Source organism: Peromyscus leucopus, chromosome 3, assembly GCF_004664715.2.
Source record: "Peromyscus leucopus breed LL Stock chromosome 3, UCI_PerLeu_2.1, whole genome shotgun sequence".
In the NCBI taxonomy this organism is placed as follows: Eukaryota; Metazoa; Chordata; class Mammalia; order Rodentia; family Cricetidae; genus Peromyscus; species Peromyscus leucopus.
Window position 1 is genome coordinate 121,578,714 of NC_051065.1, and position 12,914 is coordinate 121,591,627.

Sequence of the window (12,914 nt, forward strand, 5' to 3'; positions counted from 1 at the left end):
TGTTTCCTCTTAAAGAGCTTGTAAGATAGGCAATTTTCATTATCAACTTTTACTGAAACTCATATATATTACCTGAAACTATTACTTAAAAACAGAATATAGATTATTTGGGCATAAGAAGGAAACAGGCATGGGGGAGTGTAGTGAGAGGACAAATACGAGACAAGCTATTTCATACATATGTATGAAAATGTAATAATTTAGCCTATTTTGTATGGGTAAAGTTAATTTGAAAAATACAAAAGAAGCAACTTTTTTTTTAAAAAAAAAAAAAAGCAGCAATGCAGCAAAAGTTATCAGAATCATGGATCATGGTGGATTTGAAATGAAGAGAAAACAATCAGCTTTAGTAATTTACCAGGGAAATCACATCACCAACATTCCTTATCTGTAAAATTTCCTTCACAAAAGAGAAGGGAGGGGCCTAAGTCTGTCTAATTTTAAGAGCCTAGAAAATGAGGAGAGGGGCTCTTTCCTCCAACAATAACCTCAGCAGTCATATAGAAACTCATGTGATACCTATCCCCTCGTTAAGATTTGCTCATTTTTCAAGAACTGATTACATTAAAAATCAACGACAGTAATAACCCAAGACAAGAGACTAAATATAAAACAAAATCCCTTTTATCAACTAAGGGAGCTGCCTCATGTGTTCAGAGGAGTTGAGTGTTTGCTTACCACAGTAGTTTAAAAATAGTTTTCCAGTTAACATCTTTCCCACATAATGGAGATGTCAGGGTAGGTTTGCATGATTGTGTAAATAAACGGTCAGGAGTTGTTTATGTCGCTCTGAACTGCTGAGACATGCACAGGAAGGCTGAGTTCTGTAGAATCTCCCGGGGCTTTTATTTTTTTTTTCCCCTAGGGAGAGAAACTCAGCCTCTCTTGGGGTTTCTCGAAATGGATTCTGCATGAGCCCCACTGGGCTGCCTCTCAGCCTGTCAGATTCTTTTTGCACAGGGACCAAGGAAGGGGGCTCAGACTTCCTTCTCAGTCTCTATGGCTACCTTGAGATTTGGAGTTGGGGTGAAGGGAGCCATTTCTGCAAGGAAACAGTAGAGTCCCATAGAATGACCAGAGCACCGTCATTATCCACTGCACCTGCTTTTAATAACGAGGCTTTTAATATGCCCCCACACAAGACAAACTGATCCTTGTCCCTATTTTATCGCAAATGTTTCCTTCACTCCATCCCTCAAGTGCATTCCAGCTTGAAAGTAAATTGTATCCCTAAGACATTAGGTCCGTTACACTGTCTGTCTGGCAAATGTCCTCCGCCTAAAAACAAGCAAGTAACACCGCCCCTAAAGCCACCTCCTTCCACAACCCAAGTTCAGTACTACCTACTACCGCTCACCCCAAACCTATGCGCAGCAATTCTCAGCCCAGACGTGGTATCCCTGGCCAGACCACCTTGAAGATCCTCCGGATTCCAACTGTGCAGGAAGCCAGAGGCAGGTCGTGCTTCCTTGTTCCCCAATACTCAGGTGGCAAAGGAAGATGCCCTCCTCTTCATGTACCCTTGGACAAACACACCCTTTGTGTCCCGCTACAGAAACCAGACAGGGCCAGTCCGACCTGGCAATGCTCCCTTTACCAGTGTCCAGCGTGGGGACTCGGGGTCGCCTCCCCAGGGCAAGGCGGTGCAGGAACTGCGCCTGGGGGCGCGCTGCCTCTGGTGGAGCACTGAGCATGCCCAGCTCCGCCGAGCGCGGCCCCCGCCCTCCCCTAGCCTCGCCCCCTCCCTGCGAGTCTTCCCCTGGCGGCAGCAAGCGAGCCGGCTACTGCCTGAACTCCGGCGCGCCGGGTTTTGAGAGCTGCCACGAGCGGGAGGAGGGAGGGGGCGCGCGGCAGCCACAGAGCACCAGGTTCATAACCAGGATTGGTCGCAAGTAGGGAGCTTTTGCCACTCTGCCGGGACCCTCGGACGCTGGCGGCATCGCGCGCGAGGTTCTCCGAAGAGCTGCCCTGGGTGCCTCCGGTAAGTCCAGCCTGGCTCGGGAGCGCACTGTCCCCCGGGCACCCTGCCTGGTTCACGGCTTGGGAGAAAAGAGCTTGGTCCTTCTGGGCTGGGGAAGGACAGGTGAGAATCGCGGGTTGTCTCTCCTGAAGGGCTGACCAGAGACTGTGAGGAGCTGAGAACACTCCACCTGGTAAGTGGCAGCGCTCCCGTGGACGCCACTGTCACCTCACAGTAACCCTTCTTCTCCTTTATTAGTGTGAAAAGAAGTTTGTTGCGCTGCAAGACTGCCACGAAACAAGGAGCCTATAGCAGAAAATACATCCAGAAACCTTAAAATAAGCGCCTCCAGCGGGGGTCACGCGATTGCCCTCTCCGTGCGTCCTCGCTCCGGGCTGCGCATTCTTGCTTGAGGTTTTTTTCTTTCTGAGTGTGTTGGGGTTCCCATACCCACTCAGGTGCAACCCACAGTATGAGCCGGTGAACTTGGGTTGGAATTTGAAGGGACTTGGACATCCAGGCTCTGGAGACTGGGACTTAACATAGACTGGGACTCACGATAGAAAGAGCCCTTTTGAAAGGCTCCTTTTTGGAGTGCCCACAGTGTACCAGGCTCCCTGCAAAGCACAGTGGTGGCTGCGCGGTGAACGAGGTTAACCAGGGCTCTGCTGTTGTGGAAGGCATAAAGATTTCCCCAGTGTTGGTCTTGGGAGCGTGTAGGGGCAGCGTGTATTTCCAATAACTTCTGGGGAGGGTGTGTGTGTGTGTGTGTGTTCAGTTTCTTTGAGAAAGGAAAACGCAACCGCATCATCTCCTCTCCACACGCAGCAGTGAGATCGGCACCAGGCGCCCCGCAGATGCCAACCCTTTTGCTCTCAAAAATGTCCCTTCATTTCTGCTCTTTACCTCTCTCTAGTACATATGTTTCACTAAAACTGAAAGGTGTGGGTGAGGTAGAGGTAGGAGGATTAGGGCTCCCCAGTCTCTTGAACTAAGCAGAACCTGATGCATGAATGCATTTTGCAGCACAGCGCAGCTCCTGAGAGGGAGCTGCTTAGTGCATTGGGAAGATAAGGTGTAGGTTGTGGGGCTCCAGCTCTAGGTTCTGATGGCAAAGATTTGCGGAGGTTGTGACCAGGTTAACCAGTGTGACTGATAATCTTGGGCGTGCGGCATGCGCGGAAGAAGGCACTCTAGATCTTAGGGGCACATTACAGGATTGTTTGTAAGGCAGGTCCTGTGAGCCCCGCTCGCTGAACTTTTTCTAGTTTCCTATAGGAATCAACATGGGGGCGAGACTTGTTTTTCAGAATAAAGGTGGGGTTTTGTTTTGTTTTATTTTAATTGCGTGGGCATTTCCAGTAATTTACAATGATGGGAGCTGAGTGTTTCAAGGAACAAACACAACAGAACTGATTCTTTTGGACTCCTACATAGAATAATTTGGAATGCACTTTTCTGTTTTTGCGTGTTGAGGTTTATGGTTCATGTTCTTTAGCACAGTAGGAGCACAAGCAGCTGGTGTAGCCTTTCGTGGGGGAGGGCACCCTACAGTAGCATTCAAGCCAGGCTGAGGAGCAGGTTTGTTGTCTTGCTACATACAGGGGTATAAAAAGGTGTTAGCATCATGTCAGGAGGCAGACACACCTTGGGTGGTCAAGAGGAAACAGATTTTGCCATAAATTTGTTTTTGGTACCTTCATCTAGATTTCATTCAGGATAGTTTAGTTATCTTCAAAGTAGTTGTGGGCAGTAGGAAACATTGCTAAGGATCAAAAACCTAATTCCCTTACATCATGACTTTTCCTACTTTATAAAATTCTACTCACTGCCTCCCTTCACTTAAAGTAAAAGAAAGCATTGGTGTTTTGACTGACTTTAATGGCCTATCTAGGTGTAAAAGACCATAATGATAAGCCTCATTATTGTTCAGCGTGGAACTCACCAGGTTGCTTGCAAACTCAGAAAGCTCTTTTGAATTAGAGGCTACAACTCTAAGAAAAGTCACTTGTTGTTAAAGCTGCCTTTGGAAATTACAGCAAAGGCAGAACTCTTATTTGTAGCCTGTGAACCCACTTGTACTTTCTCTGGGGTGAGGACTTTCACATCAGTTGGGAGGCAGTTAAGAACCTCCTGTAGTCCTTCCATAAGTATCCAATTAAGGGTGATTAAAAAACAACCCTGTCAAATGAGGCTATTTTGTTTTTAATTGTCTCTTTATTTTACCCACATCTTCATGTTCAGAAGTATGTCTTTCACTTTTTCCTCTAAGCCCTAAGTCTTTTGACTGCAAATTCTTTCAAAATTTCCACAGAATAACAAAATCTTATCTGAAATATAAATTTTATAAAAATCAAAATCAAAATAGCCTAATGAATTAAGCCTGTTGTCTGAAACCACCCTTTTATAATCCTGACTTATCCATCTACCTGATGTCTCCAACTTTATCTGATAATGGTTTCAATGTGTTTTCATTTTCTTTGTTATATTCAAGTCAGATGCAAAAATGCATTAGGTGTAACCTCTCGTTTTATCAGAAGAAATTAAACTTCGTTGTGAACTTGCTTTTATAGGATTTTAAATGAGTGAATCTATTTCATATGAGAGTCAAGGGCAGGTGCCTATTCATTGATGGAGACAGATTCTTTGTTTCTATTATTTTGTGTCCATAAAACAGCATTTTAAGTTTCTCAGAGGTTCTCGTATTTAGCATCTAAAGTGTTTTCTTTTTCTTCATCTTTTCCCCTCAGTTTCTTTTATTTTCTGTGAGAAGAAAATTTGAGCACTAAATCACTAAGATACGTTTGCAATTTGAGGACATTTGCAAATGTGGTATGGTAAAATACAGAGTGCAAGAAAGCAACAACATGAGATACTCAATCGTAACGTTTTATGTATTTGGGGGAATTGTTTGTACTACTGAGACATCACTCCTATTAAGGGATCACTGCCAGCTTGGGAATTTCTGTTACCATTCCCTCTTTATTTGTGTCTTCACATCATCTGTGACATAGTAGCCACTTGCAAAAGTGCTGGGAATCTCTCTCCTCTAAGTTGTTTGCTTGTCATGAGGCAAGTGAATGGTGGGATGATCTGTAAGAAGCCCTAATTCTGGATGCAAACATAGGTAAAAAATATGTAGTTTTTTAAGAAGAAACACACTGGGGATCAGGAGTGAACAAGCAAAGAACAGTGTCCACACTGCAGTTCTGTGTGCAGGGTAGAAAGGTCTTTGACCTTGAAGTAGATTCACCTGGTTCCACATCTGCTTCTAACACTCATGGGAGTGGGAAAGATAATTTCTTCCTTCTGGGAGCCTGAGGTATTTTTAGCTTTAAAGTTGGAACAACATCCATTTTAAGGTTTCATGATAGGGGTAAAACATAAGGTGATAAGCAAAGAACTTGACTGTGTTAGATTGCCTAGTTTAAGATCTCTAATAAATGAGTCAGAAAAACATATTGCTTCATGTGTAAAATAGATTTCTGATTCGTGTCGTGATTTTGGCAGCAATTCCAAAAGGTGTGAGTCAGAGACCACCTTTCATGCATTCTGTGGTGAGACTGCTTATTCTCATGGAATTTTAGAAGAAAGACCTTGGGTATTAATTGCCTAGGCTGACAGGTGGTGCAGATCACTTTTGCCTAGGTACCTAGGTAACTCAGATCCATGTGGTGAAGCTACATGCTTAAAGGAGGCTGGAAGATGTTGTCTACCTATAGATCTGATAAGGAAATCCGTGGTGAGGTGAGCACTAAGCATCCTCTGACATTCTGTCACTGAAAATTTTGTTTTATACTTGTTACTCCACATCCCCCTAATACCTTGGATTTTCAGGCAGGGGAAGACATTTTTCTAAACACTTTGCCTTCCTAAGTAGCTATTCTTGTCTGTTGTACAAATAAGGAAATGTTGGAAGGATGAACTAAATAATTTTGCATTATAGTTAATGATGCTGTTAGGATTTGAACCATAGTTTGAGTTTAGAGTTGATCTTTTATGGTTTCATTTTGTTTTCAAGCAAAGACACTATAGTACTTTTTGGTTTGGGTCTTAGTAATTTTCTTACGTAAGCCATGGGTTACTTTTCCCTTTTTGCCTCTGTGCATATCAATGCAATAAAAAATTCCTGGAGGATAACAAAGAATGCAGTCTAAAGCATATGAGATAGAGTTTGGTTTTTGGATTTATCCAGGACCCAGAGAAGATCTTCAAATTTCCCTCCCTCTCATGGCAATAAATCACTCGCACCTGCTACCCAAGGAACATTTACCTGGTCCTAAAGCTCCCAACATAGAAGTCCTGCACTAAGCATTCTACGACAGAAGTATTTGGGAGATATGTTTCTCAGCAAATACATCTTTTTTGGAGATTCACAGCTAAAAAAAAAAAAAAAAAAAAAAAAAAAGTCTGCCCCCCTCCCTCACTTTGGTCAGGGTGGTTGTTTTTTGGTTTTTTATCGATTTCACCCGTTAGGGAGAGAGCTCCTCTCCTCTCAGCTTTGCAAAATCAACCTTTAAGACATTCTTTGACTGACTACAGGGACCTGTCCCAGCAACCTTGGTGTCCTCTCAAATAAACTCTCATTCAAGCTGCCAACCTGCCATTTTATCTCATTCACCCTAGAGGAGAGACCTAGTCACACAGTACTTGTGTGTTTCTCCTTTATAAATATGCCAGTGGCAGCAAAGGAAAAATGAGTAGTCAAGAAAAAGATGCCAAGGGATTTCCTCCCGAAGGATTGTCTGTGATAATCTTTTTCTCCTTTTAATTTGTATTCAGTTGTGGACTTTCACAGTTAATGATAATCTCACCTCTCACTTAGCGTTTCCCCAATCACCTGTATTCATTTCCTCCTGAGTTTCTCTCTATCTCATGTCCTCAGAAATCTGCCTCCTTTAAATTTATAACTTTTTCCTTCACCGTCTTTTACTTCCATGGCATATATGTGTAAGGGAAGGGCTGGTATTAAAAACAGGACCTTGTGCATTCTAGTTTTAAAATTTATATGTGTATGGAGGCAGAGGGGATTGGGCCATAGCATGTATGAGGAGGTCAGAGGGCAACTTGTGAGAGTCAATTCTGTCTTTTCATCATGTTTCCCGGGGCTATGAGACTTGGCAGCCAGCATCTTTACCCACTGAGATATCTTACCTGCCCTCTTGTACATGCTAGCCAATTGTTATGCCACCCAGCTACACTCCCAACTTGTGTGTGCATGTATTTTTTCAAGCCATTATTGTGTTTTAACGGAGTTCAAGGAATAAGAGAGCTTAAGCACAGTAACTGTCATGTTGTCAAATGTCCAATAAGCCACATTCCACAGGTCCTTTAAGACAACCAGAAACTGATGTTGTGGTAATCATAAATCATGAGTGACATTGCTCATCTTGGGTAGTCCAGTGTTCTCTTTGTAGTTCCTGACTGCCTGGCCCTTCTTAGAGGTGTTTATAGAGTTCAGTTGAGTACAGTTTTACAGCTTTATCCTCCTCTAAGTCCATAGATTTCTGATCTTTCAACAAAGTTGTACTGTGTGAGGAGAGAAATTCTCCAGAGAATGTTGCAGAGATTGCTATAGGCCAATAGTGACAGTGGTTATGATGATGTCTACCTGTATTTTTGCTGGACTTAACTGGGTCACTTTGCTCCAAAGGGAGCTGAGAAGAAGGACTCATTGAATGCCCCTGAAGAAAGGGAAACAGGATTCAGAAATAACTCCCCTCTCATTGTCTCAGACTTCCAGTGACATTAGCAAATCTTTCCCCATTTCCCACTCCAGATGCAGAAAAGGAGTCCATTTTCCCATTACCTTTGTGTTTTATTTATTATCTTGTTCTTAGTGTATAATGTAAATTGAAACTATTTCTTTATTTGAGTTGGAAATCTTGGGCTGGAAAGGTAACCAAGAGATGAAGACCTCTTAATACTCCTTCAGAGGACCAGAATTTGCTTCATAGCACCCCTGTGAGAGCTCACAGCCACCTGCAACTCCAATTTTATGGGAATTATTTCATTTCACCTCAACAGGCGGCTTCATATTCATGCACATAGCCATGCACAGAAACCACAGATACCTAAATAAAGATAAATCTTTTTTGAAAAATGCACATGTGAGCAAGACCAGGACAGAAGAACACTAATTTTACCTTTCTATAATGTATTGTTTCCATACAGCAAGGAGATTGTTTAGTGAGAATCTTTGTGGAGCAGGGAACTATTTTTCCTGCTTCCCAAGACTTCATGTAGGTCTTCACCCTGGCTACCCAGATAACCCTTATAGACAAGAGTTTGAACTCACCTGGAACATTGACTTTCCATTGTTATAGATGTGTTACCACCAGGAAGATCCTTTGTCTTCTGGGGAGTCACCCTGTGTCATTCAGAGTGAGGTTAACATTAGGGTGGCCTGAGCTTGCAGGGGGAAATCCCTTCTTGCTTTGTTTTAGCATATTGCTCCAATATGCCTCAAATGAGAAGCCCTGGTGCTATTGTGACTTTTTAAATTCATAAGCTGTTTTTGACTTAAGCTGGTCTGAGCTGAGATGGATTTATTTTTTCTTGTTTTAATTTAAGTCAGTCCTGATTTATGAGATCAATGAGGGAAAAAAAAGCAAAGAATTCTAGATAAGGATGGGAGCATTTTTGTTTGTTTTTGTTGGGTTGGGTTACTCCCCTTATGAACTCTTTTGATGTGTTATTTTTGTTGGTGGGTTTAACAGCAGTTCCACTCAACTGTAATAAATCATAGTTTCAGCCAAGAACCATTTGGCATCCTCCTTACCCAGGCACGTATATTTGTCACTACATCATAAAACCAAAGCTCTCGTATTTCTCAAAGCTCATTGCCCTGCACAAAGCAAAGACAGAGATATGCTAAAAACCACTTCCACAGGCCTGATTCTCTCTGTCTCCCCTTCTGAGATATTCCCTTTTCTAAACTAGATCACCTGCCTGTTTCCTGTCCCTCTCAGTTTTACCACTTCAGCTTATCTTTACCCATTTAAGAACTTGACATGTGATCTCCCCCCTTCCCCTTGTTTACATTGCCTTTCTGTCCTCTGCTGTGGTTAGTACAGCTTGCACAATTCCCCACTCCAATGTCACTCGACACAGCCTCTTTCAGTACCACCTAGGTACATATATTCTGACATCAGACTTGTTTGTGTGCTATGATGGTTGAGCAGCCCTGCTAATTTTTCCATGACTCAGGGGATCCCAGGATGCAATACATTCACTTATAACCCTAGCAAACCCCTAGGGAATCCAGGACAAGTTTGCTGCCCTGCCCACTGCTTTGTAACACTCCAGATTCCACAAGCACTCAGCACCATGTGAGTTCTTTAGGACAATGGGTAATAGCTTGAAATCAGAATTATTACCAGTTCCAGATCCATTGGGTACCAGCTGTGAAACTGTGACAAAATTACCTGCCCCCTGGAGAATATAGTTTTGTCATGGGAGAGACTGGGGGGAAGAAAAGGAAGGGAAAATGATGCAATAATATTTTAACTTCAAAAATAAAACAATTAAAATCTTTAAAAATGATTCAAACTATTGCATCCATCAACTTTAGTAGACCATGAATAGGTTGAAGGCAAGGTGGTTCCTTAGTTTCCTTTGTTATTTTTAGTAACAAAATTAAATAAAACTGTGAATAACTGAAATACAATTAATTTAACCAGCTACTTCAATGAGGTAGTCCCTGCAGATAAAAGAGGTTTATGGAAATGCTGTGTAGTCTTTCATTCAAAGTACAAATGGCACCATGAATAAATTATACTAAAATTAAAATAGCTTCCTTTGTTGTTGATCATTGTAGTCACTTTTAAGTATCTTTTACCTAAACCCTTCACAGATACAGCTCCCAGAGCATGCCAGGTGGCACCAATACAGTTGAATAAGAATAACTAAGAATAAGCTAAGAATATATGCTCATAGAATATTAGTTATGGCTTGAGCCATTTCTGCTAAGATAGTAAGATTGGTTTAATGTTTATGGTAAATATTTGATTTTAATACTTTTAAATCAAGGTTGACTGTGGGATTAGTTCATTTTTAGACAAGGTTTAATTTTTTTCTCTATGCTACACTTAACCATTTTTTTTTCATTGTTTGGAAATAGAAATTATTTGCTATGTTTAGGCAAGGTCTGCTTCAGGTCAACCTTTACAATGCCTTTTTTCCTCAAAATTAAATAACAATGTAGTGCTTTTTGAGGAAGGGAGTTTGGTTTACAAGAAAATGGGAGGTAGGATAACAGAATCATTGAGGATAATAATGATCTTGAGGATTCTTTAAAAAAAAAATACCCCACATTTTTGCTTATGTTGAAGAACATGGACTGGATTTTTAAACAGTTCTTATGGGCTGTAGAGATGGCTCTGTGTTTAAAAGCACTTGCTGCTCTTCCAGAGAACATCAGTTCAGTTTCCAGGACCCACGTGCCACCTTATAACCACCTATTTATTAAGTGCAATTCCAGGAAATATGAGTCCCTTTTCTGGCCCTGTGGGTACACATAAATTACAAATAGATTTGTTTTTCTTTTTAAAGAAATTAAGTAAGATGATGCACATAAGGTACCCTTTGTTTACCACTATGAACTTCCCTCTCTGACTTTGGGGTCAATCTTTGTATACCAGAAACTCTGTGCCCTGCACAGTTGTGTTGGTAGAAATGTTCAGTATTCCTGTCTCCATTTGCTTTCAAGGTTGTCACAACAGTCCCAGAAAGGGCAGGTGTTTCATGTGTTCTTATAATGGGTCCAATTTGAATGAGAAAGAAATCAAACAAGAACATATGACTTATTTGACAGGCCATGTTCTTTTAGGCTTGATTCTCGGCACACTGCCATCATTTCGTGTTGTGTGTATTTGTATTGTCATCTGTATTATGATGACTATTCAACTCTGAAGTGTAAATAAGAGTACTCTGTTGTTAGGGACGCATGTGATTATCTGTTAGCTCGCTATTTATTCTAGACTCTGCAGACTTGGGAGTTAACTCAGAAGTCTGGCTTTCTTTTTGTTGTACTTGTAGATGGGTGATGTGCAGAGAGAGATAACAGCAACTTAAGTTACACATCTAACTCCTGGTAATGATTACAATACAAACATGGTCATCGGACATTATTCAATGCAAGTAAGTGATTGTAAATAGGGCTTGGCTTTAATCTAAAAATGTACCTTTGAAAAGTGATAAATAAACAAATAAAATTGTTTCCTTTCATGCATAAGCACATTAATAGCTACATGAAATGTACTTGGTTTTTTGTTTTGTTTTCTTTTTCTTTTTGTTTTCTTTTATTAGTACACAGGATTGAAACTAAAGCCCTTAAACATGCTTGGTAGAAATTCCACCTGAGTCAATTCCACATCCCTGTTTGTACTTTTTACTTTGAAGAAGAATCTCACTAAGTTGTTCAGGCTAAGGTTGAACTCATTTTGTAGCCTTAGCACAGAATCCCCAAATAGGATCTGCCTTCCTCAGATTTCTAAGTGGCTGAGAACATAGGCCTGTCCCACCAGGCAGAGCTATAATTAACTTCTTTTTAAACACTTTTTATTTATTATTATTGTGTATGTGTGTATTACAGGGTGTGGGTATTTGTGAGTGTGCCAAGGCACATGTGAGGAGGCCACATGTGGATTTGTTTTTCCTCTTTCAATGTTATACATTCTGGATATCATATTCATGTTTCTGAGCTTGCTCAGTAAGAACCTTTACCCACAGATCCATCTCTGTGTTCCCTGTAGTTTTCATCTTGATAATACAAGATGGAGAATAGGCCGCTACAAGTAGTCTGAATTGTACTGATGAGTTTGAATCCATGCCGTACTTCTTGACAGCTGGATGGTCCAGACACATAGTAACCTTTCCCAAGGTTCATTTTCTTATCTTTGTATTTATATTTGATATAACATCAATCATACATATAATACAGAGACACCCCAAACATTAAATAGAATATGCACATGCTTGTTTTGGGACATAGCACAGCCAATCACATGCTTGGTACGGGTCCAAGTTTCGATTCCCAGCACCAATGAAAAAAGTTGAACACAGAGTGTGGTACACTTTTAGGAGTGGGTAGCAGTGTCCCTAAGTTTTACCAGTTATTCTAGCCAATCGATGAGCTCTGTTTTAAGTGAGCTACTAACCATGTCTCAACAAATCACACAGAGATCAACTAAGATACTTGATATTGACCCCTGTCTTCCACATTTATGTGCACACATGTACCCATATACATGCACAGTGATCACAACACATATTGTAAACAGTAGAGCTTTGTTGTTTGAATGTTAAATGATCTTATAATAAAAAAAAATCCCAGAGCCAGATATTGGGATGAAAGCTGAAAGATCAGAGATGCAGAGTAAGCCATAGCCACCCTCATCTGGCCAAATCCTCAGCCGATCCTGTTTCCTCAGAATGAAAGCCTCTGAGTCCTCACCCGAAAGACTCTCAGCTGAACTGCCTTTTTCCTATCTCCTTACAGCTTATATACCTTTCTTTGTCCAGCCATGTCACCTCCATGGATTAACAGCATGTGTGCTTCCCAGTACTGGGATTAAAGGTATGTGCCACCACTGTCTGGCTCTGTTCCCAGTATGGTCTTGAACTCACAGAGATTCAGATGGATCTCTGCCTCTGGAGTGATAGGATTAAGTGTGTGTGCCACCACTGTCCGGCCTCTGTCTAATCTAGTGGCTGACTCTGTCCTCTGATCTTCAGGCAAGCTTTATTAGGGTACACAATATATCACCACAAAGGTTCAGTAACCTTATATCTACTTTTGTACTACACAGAGCATGCTCTGTATTGATGGTCTATGTATTTGTTGATATAATAAGCAGTGCCCCTGTTCTGTTACCCATTTCTGTAGTACTGTGACACTCAACTGAGTAAGAAGATCCCATTGTGTGTAGCTGGGGCTACACTGGTGATCCCT

The 12,914-nt window shown here is 41.4% G+C and overlaps 1 protein-coding gene across 2 annotated transcripts in view; it reads left to right on the forward strand.

The window, feature by feature from the left end:
* Window positions 1–1,726: 1,726 nt before the first annotated feature.
* Cntn4 (contactin 4) overlaps window positions 1,727–12,914 on the forward strand; it is a 1,006,259-nt gene continuing 995,071 nt past the window's right edge. Inside the window, exon 1 of one of the 2 annotated variants that reach the window (XM_028886659.2) lies at window positions 1,727–2,153. The gene's annotated coding sequence lies outside the window, so the exon portion shown is untranslated. The remainder of the gene's footprint in view (window positions 2,154–12,914) is intronic. The other variant, XM_028886661.2, reaches the window with a different exon arrangement.